Raw genomic sequence first — 22,302 nt, 5'->3', positions numbered from 1 at the left:
ACAACACTGCCTGCCATTAAAGACCATGGGGCAGAATGATGAGAAGTTGTGCAGCACCTAGTCCAGTGCCACCTCACATGTGCCCATTGGCCCCCCTAACGCCACCATGTGTGTGCCATAAATGTTCCACCATGGCACAGAGTTTGTGAAATACTGTAAAGATCATGGGTGCTATTGTAGTACTCTAAAGGAGTATAGTGGTCATACCTGACCTTCCATGCACCTTGCAAAGGGACCTATGTAAAAGAATGGTGTACCCCCTCACAATGCCTGCACTGTGCATGTGTTGAAAGTGTCTGTGATAAATCATGTATATGAATTTTGGAGCTTCCACTGTATCACCCTTTGATTATCCTACAAATGTGTGATTCACACCCCAGTACACTTGATGGCTGGCACACCCATCACCTGCCTCAAAAGGTCACTATGGCCCTCATTCCAACCCTGGCGGTCTGTGACCGCCAGGGCGGAGGGCAGCGGAAGCACCGCCAACAGGCTGGCGGTGCTTCCTGGGCGCCGTGGTCAGAAAAGGGGAACCGGCAGTTTCCCGCCAGTTTTCCACTGGCCCAGGGAATCCTCCATGGGGATTCCGACCCCCTTCCCGCCAGCCTGTTTCTGGCGGTTTTCACCGCCAGAACCAGGATGGCGGGAACGGGTGTCGTGGGGCCCCTGGTGGCCCCTGCACTGCCCATGCCACTAGCATGGGCAGTGCAGGGGCCCCCTAACAGGGCCCTATACAGATGAAAATCGCGACGGGTGCCACTGCACCCGTCGCACCCCTGCAACTCCGCCGGCTCCATTCGGAGCCGGCTTCCTCGTTGCAGGGGCTTTCCCGCTGGGCCGGCGGGCGGCCTTTTGGCGGTCGCCCGCCGGGCCAGCGGGAAAGTTGGAATGGCCGCCGCGGTCTTTGGACCGCGGGCGGTCATTCGGCGGTAACCGCATGGCGGGCGGCGACCGCCGCCCGCCGCAGTCAGAATGACCGCCTATGTGTTGTACTGCATGCGTAGTGCCACATGGTAACATGGAGGCCAGAGTTTGGCTTGGTAGGGCTACCATGGTGTCTCTACATATGTGGTGCAAGGAGGTGGAAGGATCCACCACTAATAGGACAGTGGCACAATTATGGACAACACAACACATATTTGCAAGGGCAGAACCATCTGTTTGGATAGAATATTGCAATCCCCAGATCCCTGTGCCACAACACAAGATTGCCATGTCCATCAACACAAACCTATTAAACCATTTCACATAATAGGAACATACACTATGCCAGATGCAAGTCTGACTCACCACTCCACCTAAAACTAATAACTGCCATGGTATGTACCAAACCACTGTCAAGCTTTACAACACATCTTCTTTCATTCCTTTGCAGCGGACCAAGGTTAAGGCATACAGCCATGGGTCATGACTCCATTTGGCAATCCCACAATGGTGGAAGAGCGTGCATATAATGAAGGGCACAGAAGAACACGCAATTTGGTGAAGAGGACATTTGTGCTTCTGAAGTCAAGGTTCAGGTGTCTGGCCCTGACAGGAGGAAGCCTGTTGTGTACTCCACCACTGGTATGTAAGATCATACTTGTATGTGCAATCCTGCACAATATATTTATACGACCAATGTTCCCTGGGATGAATAGGTAGATGTCCCCAATAAGGAGTAGGATTACAATGGTGCAACACAGTTTGAGGGGAACCTACATAACACTGCTGCAGGAGTTCACAGGAGACTACAAATTGTACAGAACGTTTACACATAGTCACTGTACAATTATTATCACTTTGTAAATATCATCAATAAAACACTTTGCACGTGAATCTCCTTGGTCTACTCATTCTCCACTATATATACCATTGGAATGTAACTCTAACCTTAGAGAGCAGGTAAGAAACACAACAGTTACAAGTATGGTAGAAACTTATTTTGTGATGTAAGAGGGTGTAGTGCCATCACTGTCACGTAACTCACGGCATGTGACTCTTGAAGGCCTAGATCCATGCATCACAACATATAACGTGCCGTCAAGTGGGCAATGTGTTAATTCCTAGCCATTTTCCCATATCATCACCACGCTTGCTAGGATGTATGCAAGGGGGCATACATAAGGTATGGGCTGTTATCAAATGGTGTTTAAGTAATGTAGGAACAGAACAGTGTCACATCTCAGGGGGATTGCTGCTTCACCAGCACTGTGCATGTGTGACAAGAGGGGGACATCATTGGTAACTATGGACCTTCAGTAACTGTGCAGGGTTTGTAACTAATGTTAGTGGCAGTACCTGCACTGTGTTTCCATGGGCTTATGTCCTGGCACTTCCATTGGGCACAACCCTGACACATGGTGTGCTGTACCTCACTTAAGGCACACACATGTTGGCTGTGGAATGCGCTAACGATTGCCAGACAAATGAAGCAGCTGAATCACTATCCAAATATATGAGCCATTCTCTGGATCTAAGAATAAAATGGGACAATGCACCACCAAATTATTCTCTGGGTAAAATGTAGGCAGAGTGTGATCCACTCCCTATGTACATTATATACAGACTTGTCACACAAAGCTGCTGTCTTGACACATGCCTACAGCAAATCTAGATATATATGTGAAGACTGATGTACGGATGTATCGCCTATGTAGCAAAGGGTATGCAAGTACCAACAATGGTTGACATGTGTCAGCATGCTAACCTAGTATGCTCTGTAAAACAACATCACATAGCACATAGCAATACACACCACTCATATTCACTCACATGCCAGACCTAGAGCAAGGTAACAGCAGTGACAAATTTCCCAAATATGTTTTGGTCTCCAACATGCCAGTCAGGTGTACGATGTGCAAGTATGTCCAGCAAAGTCCAAAAATGTCAGCGACCCATTAAAAATTAATGGGAGTAGATGTAGACAGATATGTTGCATTTCTTTAATGAAAAAAGCAGCACTGAGATGATTTCACACATCAACATCATACAGTCATGGTAAGAGTTATATAGGTTGTGGAATGCAGGAATAAATGCATACCCATGTTCAACGGAGGATGTGGATGGACAGCTGAGAGATTCCCACAGATACTTGGAAATACAACCAGGAAGGTCTCTTGTAGATGACACAAGGGCTATGTAATGTCATGTGTGTGTGGCACTCATTAAATTAGCAAAGCCTGGCAATAGGATGGTAACTATCATGTAGCCAGTAGTAGAAGATGTGTTCATCTACAATTTGCACAAGTCACACGTTGCATCCTGTCCATGTATGACCAGATAATGTTGCTGTAGAAGATGTGTACAAAGTGCAAGCAGCCTAAAGAATGGCAGCAATGTAAAACACAAAATATTCCTTACAAGTAATGCGGTAAAACGTAGAGAAGGAACACATATAAACAATACTGACTGTACAGCACATCAATCTCAACATGTGATCGCCTAACATATGTAAAGAGATGGGGCCTAGGTCAGTACATGACCCAGTCATGTTTGCCATTACTATAACGGGGTAGTTGCCCATCGCTTGCCAACATGAAAGTAGGCAGTGGCAGATAACACCACCTGTCCCCTGGCACGTTCCCAAAATATAAGTCACAACAGAGATACAACCCCTAACCAAACTCCCCATAGAAATTACTAAGGAAATCAAATGATGAGATATGTCCTACATGTGCAAGTAGTCAGTCCTCAGTACATGATAGAGGAAGGCTGCTGGCATCAAGTACACCAGAGGAAAAATGGAGATCCTAGTCTGTTTGATCACAATTGTGCATGTGTCTGTCTGTCTGTCTGCAGGGGACTGCGCATTACTCTTCTGATTACCAAACATGAAGAGGCTAGATCCCCACCCAAAACACAACTGCTCTGGCTACATAGATTTTTGACATTGTCAGGGGCATGATACATGTGCACAGTGGACTGAGTAGTCTGTAGCTCCGTAAACCTGTGTCTTCACATGCAACCATGGGTCTGTGTAGGCATAAAAGCTCCCACAATAGTCATGAAGAGTAGGCTGCCATCTTTGCCATTGTATGTGACAGTCATAACAAATATGATGTGGACGATTGTGAGTGCCTAGTTGGTGGCATGCACACATATACCAGATAACTCAGCACACATGTAACAAATAAAATGGCACTGGTCGGGTAATGTGTATTGGAGTCTTAACAAAAGGCAACTTACCACAAATGTAAGTGCATATGTATCACAAGATCATTGACAGAAATAAATGATCTTCACATGTGTATCGACATACGGAAACATAGATGGCACTGAAATGACTACACAGGCATTTGTCAAAGTCCAACATGTGTCCATGCAGGAAGAAAGATATGAGAGGTTTCATATCCCATGAACACACCACTGTGGTCATATGTAACTGAAATGACATTACACATATCTTTACACACACACGACATATAGCAACCTTTATTGACATGTGTGTACACCATCTCCTGCAACTAAGATTCATGGGGAACTATATGTCCCACATGTAGCAGAGCATCATGAAGGCTAAACCAACAACACAGCACAGAGTGGATCCACATGCAAATTGCCAGGGGTAACTTGATTTCAACCCAGCCGTAGTCCACTGCATCCTCTGAGTACAAATTGTCATGGCTGTCACATGCCTTACCATGTATTGGACATAGCCTGTCATACTTATTGTGTTCTTGATATGTGTACATTTGTATATCAGACATACCAATATGGTACATTCACAATAATGTTTTAGAACACATGTGTACACTCATAGTAAACATGTGCTAACATGTATATGGACACAGTGTGGCTACATATGCACAAGGTACAAGTCATTGCATGGATCACACACATAAACAAACATATAGGTTGAACATACCAATGTCACCGTGAAGATATGAATGGATAGGAACACACTTGTAGCCATACCATAATTACAACATTATTTCATAGCCCCTGTGACATGGTATGTGAATCTGGGTGCACTCTAGGCCTACATAGCAAATTTCCACGAATTCCTGTCAAACACAATTGTTTGAGGCAAACAGCTAAATTACATACTACACAACACCAGAAAAATGATGCCTGGCTCTTGAGTGGCTATCGCAAGTCCACAGGCATTTTCACGCACAATGGGACAAAATTGACGCATGACCGTCATTTGTCAAAAATATAGACATAAACGCCTAAACTTCATATTTTTCTTTGCAGTAAAAAGACGCTTGGCCCCTAAGTGTTGATCGCAAGTCATCAGGCCTTGTCTTGCACAATGGCACAAAATCGACACATGACCGCCATGCGTAAAAAAAAAATACGCATAACTGAAAACGTGATGCACAGCCCCAGGAAGTGATGATCCTGCCTGTATACATGGTACAGTGAGCTCACTTTCACTTCACAGCCTTGTCCGTGACTGTGTGAGGGTATATGGAGCTGGTGTTGTTGGTGGATTGGAGTATTTGGAGTGTTTTTGTGTTGTGTCCTGTAGCTGTTGTGTCTTTTTTGTCTTTGAATCAGTCTTTTGGAGTGTATTTGTACTGTATCTGTCACTGTATTGTGGGGTGTTTGTCTAGGGGGTAGGCTAGTTTGTTGGGTAGTTGGGGTAGTATTGAATTGTATTTTTTTCCCTGCCATTACATTTGCAGTATATATGCACTGCATGATGCCAGAGAAAGGGAGGATGTGAACGATGTTGGCAGATGAGCTGGGGGGTTTATTTGGCTTGTGCAGCAATACCTGCCAATGATGCTTGTACAGTGTGGCTGCGTTATCCAGGGCTACCCGACAGAGGCCAGGAAACTGCAATGGGGCAAGGTGCTCCACCTCCTAACACAAATATTGGGCACCGGAAGCTATGACCACCAACTCAAACACTGTTGGGCTGACCGGATCTCAAGGAAGCAAGATCTCCTGGATCACCTGGCCACTGAGGTTGGTAGAGCAGTTGGTAACTATCCATTTCCATAGCAACACCATTATTTGCATGTGCATGACAGGTGCTGATAAGGTTGAGTGCAGCATGTTCTGTCAAAGGATGTGGACATGTAGTATTGTGCCTGTATTAAGAGCCCCAGCAGCACATTAGGGCTGCCATTGTAATAAACAATTATGAAGCAGAGCCAGGGTAGAAGTGCCATCTTCCCTGCACAATCATAAAAAAGTGTTGTGATGCATGCATAGCCCCACTCTGTTTAGATCAGCACAACACAAGGCCTGCGCCAGACATCATGTATGGGAGGGAGGTCCAACACCTGTTTGGGGGGCTAAAGTACTTGCATCTGGGAAATATGAGAAATTATCTAATGCCATATTTCCTGCACTTTGAACGGCTGCTCAGAGCAGGTGTTATAAGGGGGCATTTAATTGTATATGTTGAGCACCTATTGTACTCAGCAGAAGTCATGATAATCTGTTTTGTTGCTACTCCTGCTGAATACATAATTTGCCTCCATGTAAATAGGTGCAGTTGGACCCAACCTGCACCAGGCTATGCCTTATTTCTCATAAGGTGCGCACATGGGGGGGATAAGGGGGTGCACTAAGGGCCACAAAGACTGTAGTGATGCACTTGGTGTAGCACTACTTTCCTTCAATCTACCCCTTTGCGTCATTGGCCTACGCCATTTAAGGGAGCTTGACTATGCACTGTATCCAGACTAGTAGCACTTCCCTCTTCCTGTACATACACCTCAAACCTTGTCTATTACCCCACACACATGTGCTGATTGTGTACCACAGGCCTCCCGCATCTTACTGACAGCATGGGGCTGCCCTGTATCTGCACCAGCACTGGCACATTACTCAGAAACCTGCACCAATCCTTACATCCTTGGACCACAGAGCAAGTGTGTCTGTGTTGAGGCATATGTCTATGCGCATGTTCTTATCCCTTCCTAGACAAATGATGGAATACCATGCCAACAATGGCTGGCCACACAGTATTGGCAAGACATCCGTAATTTTAATCAGTTAATGTGCAGGAAGGAACAACTAAATGAACATAAGTAAACTGCCATGGCATTATAGCTCAAGCATGTATGCCTTGTAATGGCACACATTTATTAGTAACTACAAACAAGGACGTATCAAAGCATTCCTCAACACTTTGGAATACTCAGACAACCCCTGAGCAGTTGTCTGTCAGTTTGCGGTGACAATGAGGTCGATGTCTGCAACATCTGGGACAGGCTCAAAAGTTATGGGTGTCACAATGGGATGGCCACTGCAACAACCATTGCATGCCCCTCAGATGTAGAATACAGTGTCATGCAGTCCCATATGGTCAAGGCTACAAAATGCATGACATATGGTGCAGTGAAAAGCAACACAGGAGTGTCAGGGAAAGTGATGGTTTGTAGGTGCCAGGGTTCCAATTATCTGAGACTATGGCCCTCATTATGACATTGGCGGTAAATCCCACTTACCGCCACGCTGACTGCCGCCAACTTACCGTCACTGCAGCGGATATCCGTTCACCATATTATGACACACATACACCAATCCGTCAGTATTAAGCCATATACACAAATCCACCACACCAAAGGTCAGTGATAAACTGGCGGTATCCAAACCCACACTGTTACGCCAACAGAACAACGCCCATCACATTATGACCCACGAATCACCACGGCGGACATTCAACGGCGGTAAACCATTGGTGGTACATACTGCTGTGCTCAAAATGGACCCACACAAACAAAACAACACCACATTGGACAATTCAAACAACACACACCTGACACCCATGCACACACCACACCCACACACCCACACCACTACAAAACACACACACACATTGCCCACAACCATTTACCATTCCAAACCATTGCCACCAGAGAGACCGCAAGACCATAGACACAACCAGAGCCACACACCACTCACACCTATACACCACTCACTCACCCCACATCACACACCCCAACACAGTACCCCACACACCCTCACCTACACACCTCACACAACACCCATGGCACCACAAAGACACCCCCACTTCATAGAGGAGGAGCTAAGGGTCATGGTGGAGGAAGTCATCAGGGTACAGCCACAGCTCTTTGGAGCACAGGTGCAGCAGATATCGATAGCTAGGAAGATGGAGTTATGGTGGAGAATCGTGGACAGGTTCAACACAGTGGGACAACACCAAAAAACTAGGGATGACATCAGGAAGAGGTGGAATGACCTATGGGGGAAGGTATGTTCCATTGCAGCAAGACACCAACTCGCTGTACAGAGGACTGGTGTTGGACCCCCGCCTCCTCCCCCACAACTAACAGCATGGGAGGAGCAAATCTTGGCAATCCTGCATCCTGAGGGCCTGGCCGGAGGAGGAGGAGGACTGGACTCTGGTAAGTCAACTCTCTACTACTATCACCCCCCTACCTGCATGCCATCACATACCCCCACCCCAACTCCCATCACTCCACCACTACCCACACACCCCATCACATCACACTCATCCCAATGCCAAGCCCTGCATGCTCTACCATTGCATGGACACCACTCGCAGCCCTGCATGGACACTCATCACTAAAGCATGGACACTATAGAGAGCTAATCATCCCACCATACACCAACGTACAGAAGTGAAAGCTGCCAGGGCAAATACAACCAAAGAGGACAAGCCACGGATACACAATATGTCAGACACAGAAACCATAACACTACATTTACATCCCCACAAGAACCCCAGCCAATGTCACTGGAGGGGAGGTGCCACCAATATCCAGTACCCCAACAGAAGAGGCCCACAGTGATGACAGCAGCTCTGGTCTTCAGGATCTGGATGACCAACCTGGCCCATCAGGGACCTCTGGACAGCCGGTTATCCAGGCCCACTCACACACCACCACAGAGCCTCCCCCATCAGGAAACACCACCACAGCACCCACCCAGCGTACCTATACCTCTATCCCCAAGACATGTCAATCAGCAGTGTGTCCACCTGTACAGGGACCCCAGGCCACACCTCAAACTTATGACAATCAGGGACCTGGGGTCAGTGGCAGTGGGCACACGGTTCATGGGACAGAGGCACAGGCCAACAGGGACACTGGGAGGACTGCTGTGTGCTAGGGGGAGGACAGGACCAGGGAACTGACTCTCCAGGAGGCACTTGCAGAAATCCTGGGAGCATGTCAACATTCCCAGGACACGATGGGCCAGATCCTGGCCAATGTGCAGGAGAACAGGAGGGACAGTACCAGGGTATCAGAGAGGACTTGCAGGCCATCAACAACACCCTGATCTCCATAGCAGGGGTGCTGGCAGACATGGCCAATATTATGAGGGAGGCAGTCTGACTGAGGGTGAGTGTTTGCATTGTTCAGCACTCCGTCCATCATCCTTTTGGGAGGCAGTCTCACACCAGCGGGCCCACCACTAGCCGGACATTTGAACAGCCTTCCACCTCCGCTCCTGCTAGAGGCCAGGATGCCCAGCCACAGGACTCACAGGCCACCAGCACCCCTCCCCCTGCAGAAGGAGAACTACCCCACAAACGTTCCCTGCGATCCAGACAGAAGCCAGAGACACTTGCCAAGACCCCGCCAAGAAATGAGAGTCTCCTGATTGTCACCCTTGTGTCCCACTCTGTCACCCCATCCACCTTGAACTGCCATTGCTCCCCTTCCTATGTCCCATTGGACAATGCACCTATGCTACAAACATACTGGAAAAATACCATGGACTTCCTCCATCATCACCCCATCCCATTGAACTTGCCCCTCAATCTTTTAGCACTTCAATAAACACCCTTGTAAAAAAAGAAGTTTGTAGTATGTCAAATTTTTCAAGTATGTATTCATTTAAACAGGTACATACATTGCAATGCAGCTGTACAGAAAATGAGCAAAGATTAATGACTTGTAGCTGGCTGCAGTGATCACACCAGGAGCATATGTGAGGTCACCAACATCTGCAAAATGAATTGCCAAAGGGTACAGTAAGTGGGCATAGAAGTGGGAAATAACAACATGCCAGTGCCACATAAATTCAAACAAATGTCATGGAAATGTGAAGTGACACTGTCTTACCTGTGTGTCCTTGTAAGTATTGTCTAATCACCGATGTTCTGTTGTCCTCATCCTCATCCTCTGCCTCCTCATCCTCACTGTCCAAAGGGTCCACTGTTGCCACACAGGCATCTTCAGCCTCATCCTCCTGTAGAAAAGGCACATGGCACTCAGAGCAAGGTTGTGCAACATGCAGCATGCCACTACTATCTGGCAGACCTTCTTTTGTGAGTAGCACAGGGATCCACCTGTTAGATGGAGGCACCTGAACCTGGCCTTCAGGAGGCCGAAGGTCCTTTCTATTATCCTTCTGGTTCTCACATGTGCCTCATTATAACGTTCTTCTGCCCTTGTCCTGGCATTACTCTAAGGGGTCACCAGACATGAGAGGTTGGGGGAACCAGAGTCACCTGCAAATTATGAGGGACAACATTTAGCATTGACGTGGGAGATGTACTGATCCGCCAAGCACACCATCTCTACATTCATTGAGTGGAAACTCTTCCGATTTCTGAACACCTGTTCATTCTGATGGGGGGGGGGACAAATATGTGTTCCATCAATCGCCCCAACTATGTTGGGGATATGTCCCATTGCATAGAACTCGGCCTTCACTGTGGCAAAATCTTAATCCTGGGGAAATACAATGTAGCTGCACGTGTTTAATCAGGGCAGACAACACTCTTGGTAGCACTATTGAGAACATTGGCTGTGACATTCCTGCTGCCAAGCCCACTGTCACTTGGAAAGAACCAGTTGCCAGGAAATGGAGCACTGATAGAACTTGCACAAGAGGGGGGATCCCAGTGGGGGGACGGATAGCAGATATCAGGTCAGGGTCCAATTGGGCACACAGCTCTGTGATTGTGGCCCTGACAAGTCAATAGGTGAGGATAATGTGCCTGTCCTCCATTGTTGCCAAGTCCACCAGGGGTCTGTACACAGGGGTATGTCTCCAGCTCCTATTCATCCGCAGCGGTAGCAATCTATGGGGCAAAAGAGTGAGGAGCTGGTCACAAACTGAACAATGGGGCTACAACAGAACTTTGCATCCTGTTACCTTGTAATGGGTAAGTGTGATTTGTCCAGTATGTCCTAATTTCACCAATGATGCAGCAATTATCCAGGGCCTGTCCCCCCTGAAATGGCATCCACCTGTCCTGTGTGAAGGGACAGGTGGAAGTGAGGTAATACCGCTGATGTGTGCCGTTGCGGGAGGTGTTCGGGATCTGCTGTGCAACTCCTCATTGGTCAACATTGGGCCCTATGGGTTACAGTGGCCAATGGTGATCTATGCTGGCAGTGACGGTATGCACCACCGCTGACGTGACCGCCATTTTCTATCTCATCCCTCACTTGCTACCTGATCTTCAACAGGAGAGGACCTACACTGCATGTGCTGCCTTGACCTGTGTCTGGAACCTACCATGGCACGTGTGACTGGGGAAAGGGCCCCAGCCTTCACTTTGGCGGAGCTAGAGAGACTGGTGGATGGGGTCCTACTCCAGTATGGATCCCTGTATGGGCCTCTAGATCAACAGGTAAGTACACGATGGGCACGATGCATGTGGCATGAATGCATCAAGTGGTGTGTGTGAAGACCTTGTGTAAGGTGGGGTGGGTGGATGTCCTCTGGGCAGCGTATTGGTTGTGTGCTGGGCCATGTGTGTATAAATGGTGATGTGATGGGGTATGTTGGGCCATAAGTGTAACAGTCAGGACTGTTTGACTAATTCCATTTTGTGTATGTATTGCCTCTACAGGTCAGCGCCTATCAAAAGAAGGGTATATGGCGTGCCAACGCCATGGACGTGCGGACCCTGGGTGTCTACTGCAGGTGGAGCACCCACTGCCAGAAACGGTGGAGGACCTGAGACGCTGGGCATGGAAGACAGCGGAGGCCTAGCTGGAGATGGCCTCCCAAAGAGGAAGGGGTGCCCGTCGAACCCTGATTCCCCTGATGGCCCGCACACTGGTGGTGGCCTATCCTGAGGTGGATGGGCACTTGAGGGCATCACAGCAGCCACAAGGGGGTGAGTACAGTGCCCATCATTACAACTTATGCATGGTAGGGTGGTATCCGGGTGGTGGATGTGTGTCAGTGGGTGCCCCTAGGCCAGGCCTGACATTGTAGCATATGTCCCCTGGTGGCTAGGGTTCAGAAGGGAAAATATTGCAACCTAGCTCGTAGGCATCCACTACTGGTCAGGGCTGCGTGGTTCTCAGGTGTGCTGCATTTGACAGTGTGTGCCCCTCCCCATGCCTTGGCTGCTAATTGTTTCTCTGGTAGTGCTATGGCACATTGCGTAGGGCACCACGGCAGAGACTGGAGGGGACAGTTCTGACACAGATACCTCCTCCGATGGAAGCTCTCTGGTGGTTGCGGACACTTCTTTGACCACCCCCGCAACCCCCATACCAGAACCACCCTCCCAGCAGCCCCTCATCGAGGTGCTCGTGCCTGCTCATCCAGGAGGGTGGGCATCTCCTTCTCCCCAAGGCACCTCAGGCCCTACCCGAGTGAGCCCTACTGTCCTTGAGTGAGGAGGTTATTGACCTCCTGAGATCCATCTCTGTAGGGCAGTCAACTATTGTAAATGCCATCCAGAGGCTGGAAGCCCAGATGCAACAGACTAATGCATTCCTGGAGGGCATTCACACTGGATTGGCGGCCCAACAGAGATCCAAAACCAGTGGGTGAGACACCCACGTAGCCAGGACTCCCTGGAATCAAGAGCACAGGGCATTAGGCCCCCTCCAGAACCTGTGGGTAAGACACCCACATAGCCAAGACTCTCCAGGATCAAGAGCACAGGGCACAAGGCCCCCTCCAGAACCAGTGGGCAAGACACCCACATAGCCAAGACTCCCCGGAATCAAGAGAAAAGGGCATGAGGCCCTCTCCAGAACTAGTGGGTAAGACACCCACATAGCCAGGACTCACCAGGATCAAGGGCACAGGGCATGTTGCCCCCTCCAGAGAAAATGGGCAAGTCTCCCACTCAAGAGACTGTGGCCTTGCACTCCCCAGGACCAAGCACAGGGCATGTTGCTCCCTCCAGAGCAAGTGAGCAAGTCACCCACTCAAGAGACTTTTGCCTTGCACTCCCCAGGACCAAGCACAGGGCATGTTGCCCCCTCCAGAACCAGTGATCTTGTTTCCATCTCCCGGCTGAGGTGCCCCCGTCCCTCTGAGGTGCCTGCCTATTTACCAACTGATGCCCCTGCAGTGTTCTCTCCGTGTTGATGCAGGTGATATATGTGGCCTTGGACTTTGGCATGTGGCCATGTGGCCTATGAACATTGTGGACTAGGGTGTATCCCTTTTTGTGTACATATGTATATATCTATTATCTTGCCTAACTTATTTTTCTTTGATGTGTTGCTCTCATTACATTAACTTTTTCAAAATCATTTTGCCCTTGCATTATTCATCCGAGTTACGGGGTAAAAATGTTTTAGTAATGCAGCTGATTGTGTGTATGGTGTTTGGGGGGATGTGGTGCGTGTGTGTGTCCCTCTCGTTTTCCTCCCTCCCTTCCTTGTGTGCTAGGCGGCTGTACTCAACATTGTCGTCTTCGCCAGCGTTGATGTTCGTGGTGGAGCAGCACGTAGAAGATCATGGGGAAGACATGCAGCTCCGGCTCCATGGAGGCGTGGTTCTATCCTGTATCTCCAGTGGTGAGCCCTTTCTCTTCTGAGGTCTGTTTCCACCAGGCTTTTGATGTTGTTGGTACCTCCACGGAAAAGGTGGCAGATTGGCATGTCTTAATGTGGTAGGCGGAACATTGACTTCCGCCTGGCTGTAGGCGGCTACCACCGTGGTGGCTGTTGTTTCCACCCTGGCGGTCGCTGTGGTACATTTTCTGTCTATCGGAGATCTTTCCGCCATAGTCATAATTTGGCGGTAATTACCGGCGGCCTGTTGGTGGTATTACCGCCACTTTAACACCAACCACCAGGGTTGTAATGAGAGCTTATATGTGATTGACTGATCATAGATGTTTGACAGTTGGTCTGATCTACCACCAGGTTGACTTGCTCACTCAGCCTAACAAGTTGATTTTTAACACTGTCATCCATTCAAAGAAATGTCCAAATATCACAAAGCTATGCTTTCCTTTCGTTTATTGCAGGTGGACTTCCACGCTACACTGTTGAAGAGGTGGCCAAATTTGAAGACCCCAATGCTGCCAGTAAGTGTCACCTTGTGCGTCATGTGTGGTAATCCAGAGTTTGGTGTGAGACAGCCTAATATGTGCAATCCAATGATATCATTGGAGTTAGGATGGTGGCATTATGTCTGTTGCAATGTTAAGCATTGAGAATGGCTTGATTGTTGCACAAGTGTCAACATGTGCTGGTATGGAATTGTGGGTCTTAGGAAATGGAATGCATAGCCACGCATACATTGATGTCCATCATGATGAGTGTTAGAGTAGCTGTTCATGTAATTAGCATGCCTGTTGACAACAGCTTTGTTACAGCACTTTTGACAGCACTGTGTGCTACACATAGCTTACACTTACTCCTGAAATGGTACAGATGAAGGAAATGTATAGAGGGCTCTAGGGTGCTTAGGTAGGAGACACTTGCACCACTGGTGCCTCAGTACTATTCATATATAAATTGAGGCCGCAATAGTGCCAGGAGCCATATTGTGATGGACAACAGTCAGTAGAGTACACAATTAAGCTCCAGATGGTTGTGGGAAATGTTTATGGATTGTCCCAAGCTAGATCTCAGCAGAATTACCAACATGGCCCTGCCATCATTATATTTTTGAGTGATCTTGGTCACATCACATGTGCATATGATGTGAATGCTGAGTGCGTATCTATCTTTGATGATGTCTGACATGCATGTGCACATGATGTTCGATATTTAAGACTACTGTTTTAACACCCAGTGCAGTTCCAAACTTACTGTGGCCCTAAGGGCTCCCATTCAGCCACCACGTGTGTGCCACATTACACATTTTGCACAACATAACACAGGGTAGGGGGCATTAGTTACGTAATCTGTAGACAACTTTGATGTGCTGGCCAGGCTTTGGCCAAACTTTGAGGACATTGCATTAGTTGTACATATGGGACCATCATGAGCAATGTTGTGCCCCCTTGTAACATATGCTTAGAGCAGGTCTTAACCCAGGACACATGAATGAAGCTTTACTGAACTTTAGAATAGCTTGTGACTATCAGATGACCCCCATCTTGCATCCATTATGCCTGGGCAAGCCTTAATGTAGTACCAGGGGTGTCAGAGTGGTGGATTGCATACAAACCCCCCCATATTGACAAGGACACAGGAAATCAACACAAATGTTGAGCAAGGATGCATTAGACCACTGACCTCTGGGCCCTGATGGTCAACAATGGATGGCCGTCATCCCAGTGACCTGTACATGATACCGTAGATGGCTGGTTGGAAATAGTCATAGATTAGAAGTAAGTCATTGTTGAGGAATGTGTGGTGAACTACATGTGTCATCTGCGGATGCAGTGTACATTATGGCCCTCATTATGACATTGGGGGTGAGTGATAAAGTGGCGGAAATACCACCAACAGGCCGGCGGTAATTGCCGCCAAATTATGACCATGGCGGTGAGAACTCCCATAGACAGCCAATGTACCACCCCATCCGCCAGGGCATTAACACCATGCACCACGGTGGTAGCCATCAACAGCCAGATGGAAGACAAGGTACTGCCCACCATATTATGACATAGCAAACCACACGATTTCCGGGGCGGTGCCAACGCCATCAAAAGCCTGGTGGAAACCGGACACAGAAAAAGAAAGACTCACCAACAAGTACACAGAGGTCTTTGCCGCTACCATGGAACCGGAACTGCAAGTCTTCCCGATGCTCTTCTATGCCATACTCCACTTGGAGCACCAATGCTAACGAAGGCGACGGCGGTGAGTACAGCCGCCTAGCACACAAGGGAGGGAGGGAGGAAAAGGAGAGTGACACACACACGCTCAACATACACCATTCACACACACCATACACACAACCAGCAGCAGATGTAAACCAATCACACACGAGACACGGCACAATAAAACATGGACCAGATGTCGTAAGTACAGAAAATGTATTAGCAAGGGAAAAGCCACCACATGAACACGATATGTACTTTTGTCCACAAAGAGTCAATGCCCAGTGCAAAGTACGAAGGGCCCACATAGCCACAGGGCACGGTTGAAGGCCCAACTTGTCTCCTGACATCAACTGCACAGAACTCTGAAGGGGCATCATGTTGTGAGTGGGCAGGCAACTCAGGGGGAAGGTGGGTGGGGGGCACCTCAGCTGAGTTGGGGCACTTGCCCACTGGTTCTGTAGGGGGCTCCATGCCCACTTCTCTGTGCTGGGGAGTGCAAGGCCACAGTCTCTCAGGTGGGTGACTTGCCCACTGGTTCTGGAGGGGGCCCTTTGTACAGCAGTCGCAGGAGGGTAGCCTACATGCCCTCTGCTGGAGTTGAGGGCTACACTGTCTCATCTGGAGGTGAGGGCTGCACTGTCTCAGCGGGTGAAGGAGTAGCCTCTGCAGGAGGTGTGGACTGCACTGCCTCAGCTGGAGGTGAGGGCTCTGTGACCACTGGTGGTGGTGTCATCCTGCCAGCCTCTACTGGAGGTGAGGGCTGCACTGTGTCAGCAGGTGAAGGTGCCTCCTTGGCAGCCTCTGCTGGAGGTGAGGATGCACTGTCTCAGCGGGTGAAGGTGCAGCCTCTGCAGGAAGTGTGGGCTGCACTGTCTCAGCTGGAGGTGAGGGCTCCGTGACCACTGGTGGTGGCATCACCATGCCAGCCTCTGCTGGAGTCGAGGGCTTCTTCCCCTTCATGGCAGATGTCAAGGGCTTCTTCACTTTCATGGCAGGAGGTGCGGACTCCTTCCCCTTCATGGCAGGAGTCGAGGGCTTCTTCCCTTCATGGCAGGCGTTGAGGGCTTCTTCCCCTTCATGGCAGGAGGTGCTGTCCATTCCCTCATGATGTTGGCCATGTCTGCCAGTGACCCTGCTATGGAGATCATGATGGTGTTGAGTGCCTGCACGTCCTCCCTGATCTCCTGATGGTGTTCCTCCTGCAGCCGCTTGTTCTCCTGCATGTTGTTCAGGATCTGGCCCATCGTGTCCTGGGATTGTTGGTAGGCACCCAGGACATTGGTGAGTGCCTCGTGGAGAGTCGGTTCCCTGGGCCTGTTCTCCCCTTGGCGCATGGTGGTCCTCCCAGTGTCCCTGTGCCCCTGTCCCCTGAACGGTGTGCCCACTGTCACTGACCCAACGTCCCTGATTGTCTTGGGTATGAGGTGTGGACTGGGGTCTCTGTACAGGTCGGCATACTGCTGATTGACGTTCCCTGGGGACAGAGGTGTGGGTACACTGGGTTGATGCTTTGGTGATGGTAACTGATGGGGGAGGCTTTGTGGTGGTCTGTGAGTGGGATGGGGTGATCGACTGTCTAGTGGTCCCTGATGGGCCAGGTTGTTGATCCAGATCCTGGAGCCCAGAGTTACTGTCATAACTGGGAGCATCTTCTGTTGGGAGACTGGATAGTCATGGCACCGCCTCTCCACTGAGATTGGCTGGGGCACCTGTGGGTATGTAAGAGATGTATTATGCTTCATGCCTGTGACATGTTGTACATCCCTATCTTCCCCTCTATGGTTGTTTTTGCCCTGCCACCTTTGATTGTGTATGATGACGTATTGTGGGATCATTAGTTCCCCTATGCTGTGCATGCTTTGGTGATGGGTGTCCATGCAGGGCTGGCAGGGATGTCCATTCATTGGTATGGCATGCAGTGTTTGACATTGGGGTTAGTTATCTGCGTTGGTGCAGTGTGTGGGATAGAGTGGAGTGATGGGAGTGAGGGTGATGGGGTGAGATGGCATGCAGGTATGAGGGGGTGATAAGTGGTTAATGTTGGGTGTGGTGCATGTATGGGTGTCAGGTGTGTGTTGTTTGAATTGGCCAATGTTGTTTAGTTTAGTATTTGGGTGTCCATTCTGAGCGCGAAGGTGTGTACCGCCAATGGTCTACCACCGTTGAATGTCCGCCGTGGTGATTCATGGGTCATAATGTGATGGGCCTGGATCTGTTTGCGTAACTGTATGGGTGTTGTGACCGCCACTTTTGCACTGACCTTTGTGCTGGCAGATTTGTTTATGTGGCTGTTTTCTGTCGGTTTGGTGCGCGTGTGTCATAATATCCAGAACGGTTTTTCGCCACTGCAGCAGTATGTTGGCAGTCGTCAGCGTGGCAGTAAGCAGGATTTACCACCAATGTTGTGATGAGGGCCTACATGTCCGTTCCACTTACACCCAATACTGTATTTAATGCTGAATTCTCCTCATTTTTCATCTGCAATATGACACCTGAGGAACGACATGCATTCCACAAAAGGGCAGACAGATACCGTCACATTTTGGATGTGAATGCCGGATACCAGAAGATGGTGAGGAGGTTCCAGAAGGAAAAGACCACAAGGGCATGGCGTGCTTTCCCACATGGGGGACCTCCGCAGCAGCCACAAAAAAGCAGGCAACATTGGGGAAACATCAGGGGTCCAGGGGGCCTCTGTGGGTCCGACCCCCTCCACATCTGCTGCACCTGTCACAAGCCAGGCACCCTTGCAGCCACCTACTGCAGTCTTTAGCCCAAACTTTGAAAGTGACATGAGAATGGACATGGCTGCCATGATGACCAGATTGGACAGGTTGGAGCAGGAAAGCGCCACAAATCGCAAGTTACTTAAGTATTGCAAAAGAAAATTGAAGAAATTGTGATGTGTCAGTGCCATAACCTCCCAGTTGCTCCCCTCTCCCTTTTCCTGTTGTTATTTTTTTTACATTGGATTTAACCCGGGTAGTGTTAGGTTAGTGAAACAGTGTAGGGTAGGCATAGGTTAGAGTAAGTATAGTTGGGGGGTGGGTTTTAGTACATTTTTTTAATTGGGGGTTGGGTGGGTGGTTATGGTGGGGTATATGTGCAAATAAATAAATGACAATACATTTTAATAAAAAATCATTTAAAAAAATAGAAAATAGAAAAAATATATATATTTGTTTAGGCTATAGGTGAAGTAATTACATGTCTAGCCTCAGTGTATGTTGTCCTACTTGCATCTTATCTCTTAAGGGGGGTGGGGGGACAATGTTTAGAGTGTGGCGTTACATGTGTAAGATTAGTTTAGAATAGGTTAGATAGGTGTAGTTGTAAGATAGGTTAAGTTAGTTTGGGTCAGTTTAGTGTAGGTTAGTTTTTAAGATAGGTTTAGGTATGTAGTTTTAATTATTTTAAAATAAGTCCTATTTGTATAAGACTATTTCTTTCCATGTCGATTGAGTGTCTGCGTGTTCTCATGTGTGCACTGGCCAAGTTGGAGGAATGGCTTAGGGTATGCTTGCTGTCTTGATTTTCAAAGATTACCCTATGACCAAGGAGCTGTGAGAGTGGCTGCTAAATAACATTAACTAGTCCATACATTTGCCATCCACTGTTCCAGCCATTCACATTGTGTATTAATGCATTATTTTGGACAGGTAAGAATGGGACTTCAACTGTCATTGGTGGGGTCGTTCAGTATCATTGTTGGCAAGTGTGGCACATATGACAACAGGCAAATTTGGAACTGTATCTTGCTACACTGACGTGCCCATCACAGCCTCTTCTGTATCACACATATTAGTTGTACTGGTACTCCCATCTAGGTAAATTACCAATGACTTGGTTCTGAGCCTTACATGCTGTATGTCAACTTCCAAGGATTTCTGCCCAATATATGTATAAAATACTCTGTACGTTGGTTGTAGCCCACAACACCATCATTCACCTTTCTCATGTTAGGATCCTAGTGCGTGGCTTTGTGTCTGACAGTAATGCACTCATATAATGATATTCTGTACTCTTGACATGGATTCACACAATGCAATCATTTAGCTGAGTTTATGGATCACAGTAAACATAGAAATGTTACATTTATATAAGGTGCTTTATCAAATGCTACACAATTTCCAGCTCACAGACCCCATGAGAGAACCTTAGCCATTTGTAGCACAATCAGAGTCTAGGGGTAAGGGACATGTCATGAGACATGGTTAGGAGAAGTGTGCATTAGTGAGGTTTCAAATTGCCAATAAGAATGGAGACAATTACAGTACGTAGCAGAAAAGTCAACAGTGGTTGAGTGAAGAGAGCACATTTCCTGCTGACACAACACTGGTATGATCTTAAGCCCAGAACTAAGAAGATACTGTCCATGTGGCACAGACTGGTGCTACCGGGTGGCTTTCCTTGTGAAAGTTGTTCCTTCCACATATTCATCCTCTGATGTGTGTGATGCTTCCTGTGCCATGGGTGGTGCTGTTGTTGACATTAAAGGGACCACACACATATCCGGGGATAGAGATGTGAAGTCAAAGGTCCTGGTAGCTGCAATTTGTGTGAACACATATGGCACCACTGCAGCAAGGAGAAACTGCTGATTGTTTCAACACCACAGCAACATCACAGTGGAAGGCAGCCATGCTTTTCCTGAGGGAGGCCACTCCACGCTGTATGAACTCCAGCCTGTTGTTTATCATGCTGCTGCCACTGTGGGAGGGCAATTGTTGAATCCTCTGCCTCATGACAGCAGCTATGTTGGCCAGGGACTGCTGGAGTCCACGTAGCGGGGAGCGGGTGCCTCTGATGGCAGCTGAGTTGTCCTTAATTGGACTGAGGCACCTCAGCACTCCACCTAGGCTGCCTATCATGGTCTCCATCTCCACCCTCACCTGCTTGGCCAGCTCCCGCTGGACTCCTACCACTGTCCTCTGGGAGGTGATGTCTGGGTTCTCAGAGCAGGGCTGTGTCAGTACTGACTGGTGGTGTGTGTTGGCAGCTGGGTGGTTCATGTGGAGACCCGCAACATTGTGTGTCCTCCCTGCAACTGGAGGTGGTTTCTTGAGGTATCCTAGGACATCCTGGAGAGTCTGTTCATTGAAGGTCAACAGCTGATCATCCATACCACCTGTAAAATCCAGGACAGGCAGGTTGGCCGGAAGTAAGCCATCATCCTCTGCAACGAGATAGTGAAAAGTCAATCTTGGATTGTGGTGGCTTTTGACATGGCACATCATTTACTTACTACTGGCGGCTCAGTGGCATGTTACAGACCCAAGGTTGTAGTTGAATACTATGTGTAGCATTGTGCATCACACATAGTGGACGCTTACACGGTATTTTGGGGCATATTTAGGTGACCCTAACATCACCTGAGCATTTCATTTCATGAAGCTCGGGTGGCGCAATGCTCTATGACGGTTTTACAATGTGGCACTAAGGCCCTCATTCCAACCCTGGCGGTCTCTGACCGCCAGGGCGGAGGGCAGCGGAAGCACCGCCAACAGGCTGGTGGTACTTCCAGGGCTATTCTGACCACTGCGGTAAAGCCGCTTTGCAGACAGTGAAAATCGCGACGGGTGCCACTGCACCCGTCGCACCCCTGCAACTCCGCCGGCTCCATTCGGAGCCGGCTTCATCGTTGCATGGGCTTTCCCGCTGGGCCGGCGGGTGGCCTTTTGGCGGTCGCCCGCCGGCCCAGTGGGAAAGGCAGAATGGCATCCGCGGTCTCCTGACCGCGGAGCGGCCATTCGGCGGTGACCGCATGGCGGGCGGCGACCGCCGCCCGCCGCGGTCAGAATGACCGCCTAAGTGACTTATTGTGGCTTAGGGCCATCTAGTAAGAAGGGCCCTTTCACACGCAGCACTTTGCGTGGTAGGGGCATGCAATGGGTGTTGCTGTGGGTGTGTCACAGGAACACCCATTATTTTTTGACAGTGCCTCAGATTGATGACTTCCTGTAAACCAGAGTCCTTGCCAAAATATCACACCATCCCAGGGGTGGCATTGACATTGTGCAATGTTGTTAAATGCCATTTTATTTTCTCCTCATTTTGAACTTGTTTCATTGTGCTGCATTTAGCAACACACACAGACAGAGCTAATGGCCTTTTAAGAATGTTTTTGTGCAGAAAGGTGTTCCTTCCTGCACAAAAACCAATATCCCTCTCAACGCAGCCAACCTTTCACTATGGTGCCAGGCTTGCTGCGTTGGCCCATGTCAGTTAATTTAGCCACGGCACAGGGAGTGACACAGGGGTGCCCTGTATTCTGGCAAATACTGGCCATCGGTGAGTTTAGAAAATGATGGTGCGCAATGCTGCCACATTTGAGGTAGTGTGGTACACCATAACTTCCTATTATATCTGGGCCTTTGTGAGTTTATCTCACACCACCTACTTCCTTGCAGGCTCCTTATCCCTGCCACTGACAC

The sequence above is a fragment of the Pleurodeles waltl genome, chromosome 3_1 (assembly GCF_031143425.1).
Source record: "Pleurodeles waltl isolate 20211129_DDA chromosome 3_1, aPleWal1.hap1.20221129, whole genome shotgun sequence".
NCBI lineage: Eukaryota > Metazoa > Chordata > Amphibia > Caudata > Salamandridae > Pleurodeles > Pleurodeles waltl.
This window is presented reverse-complemented; position numbering follows the sequence as displayed.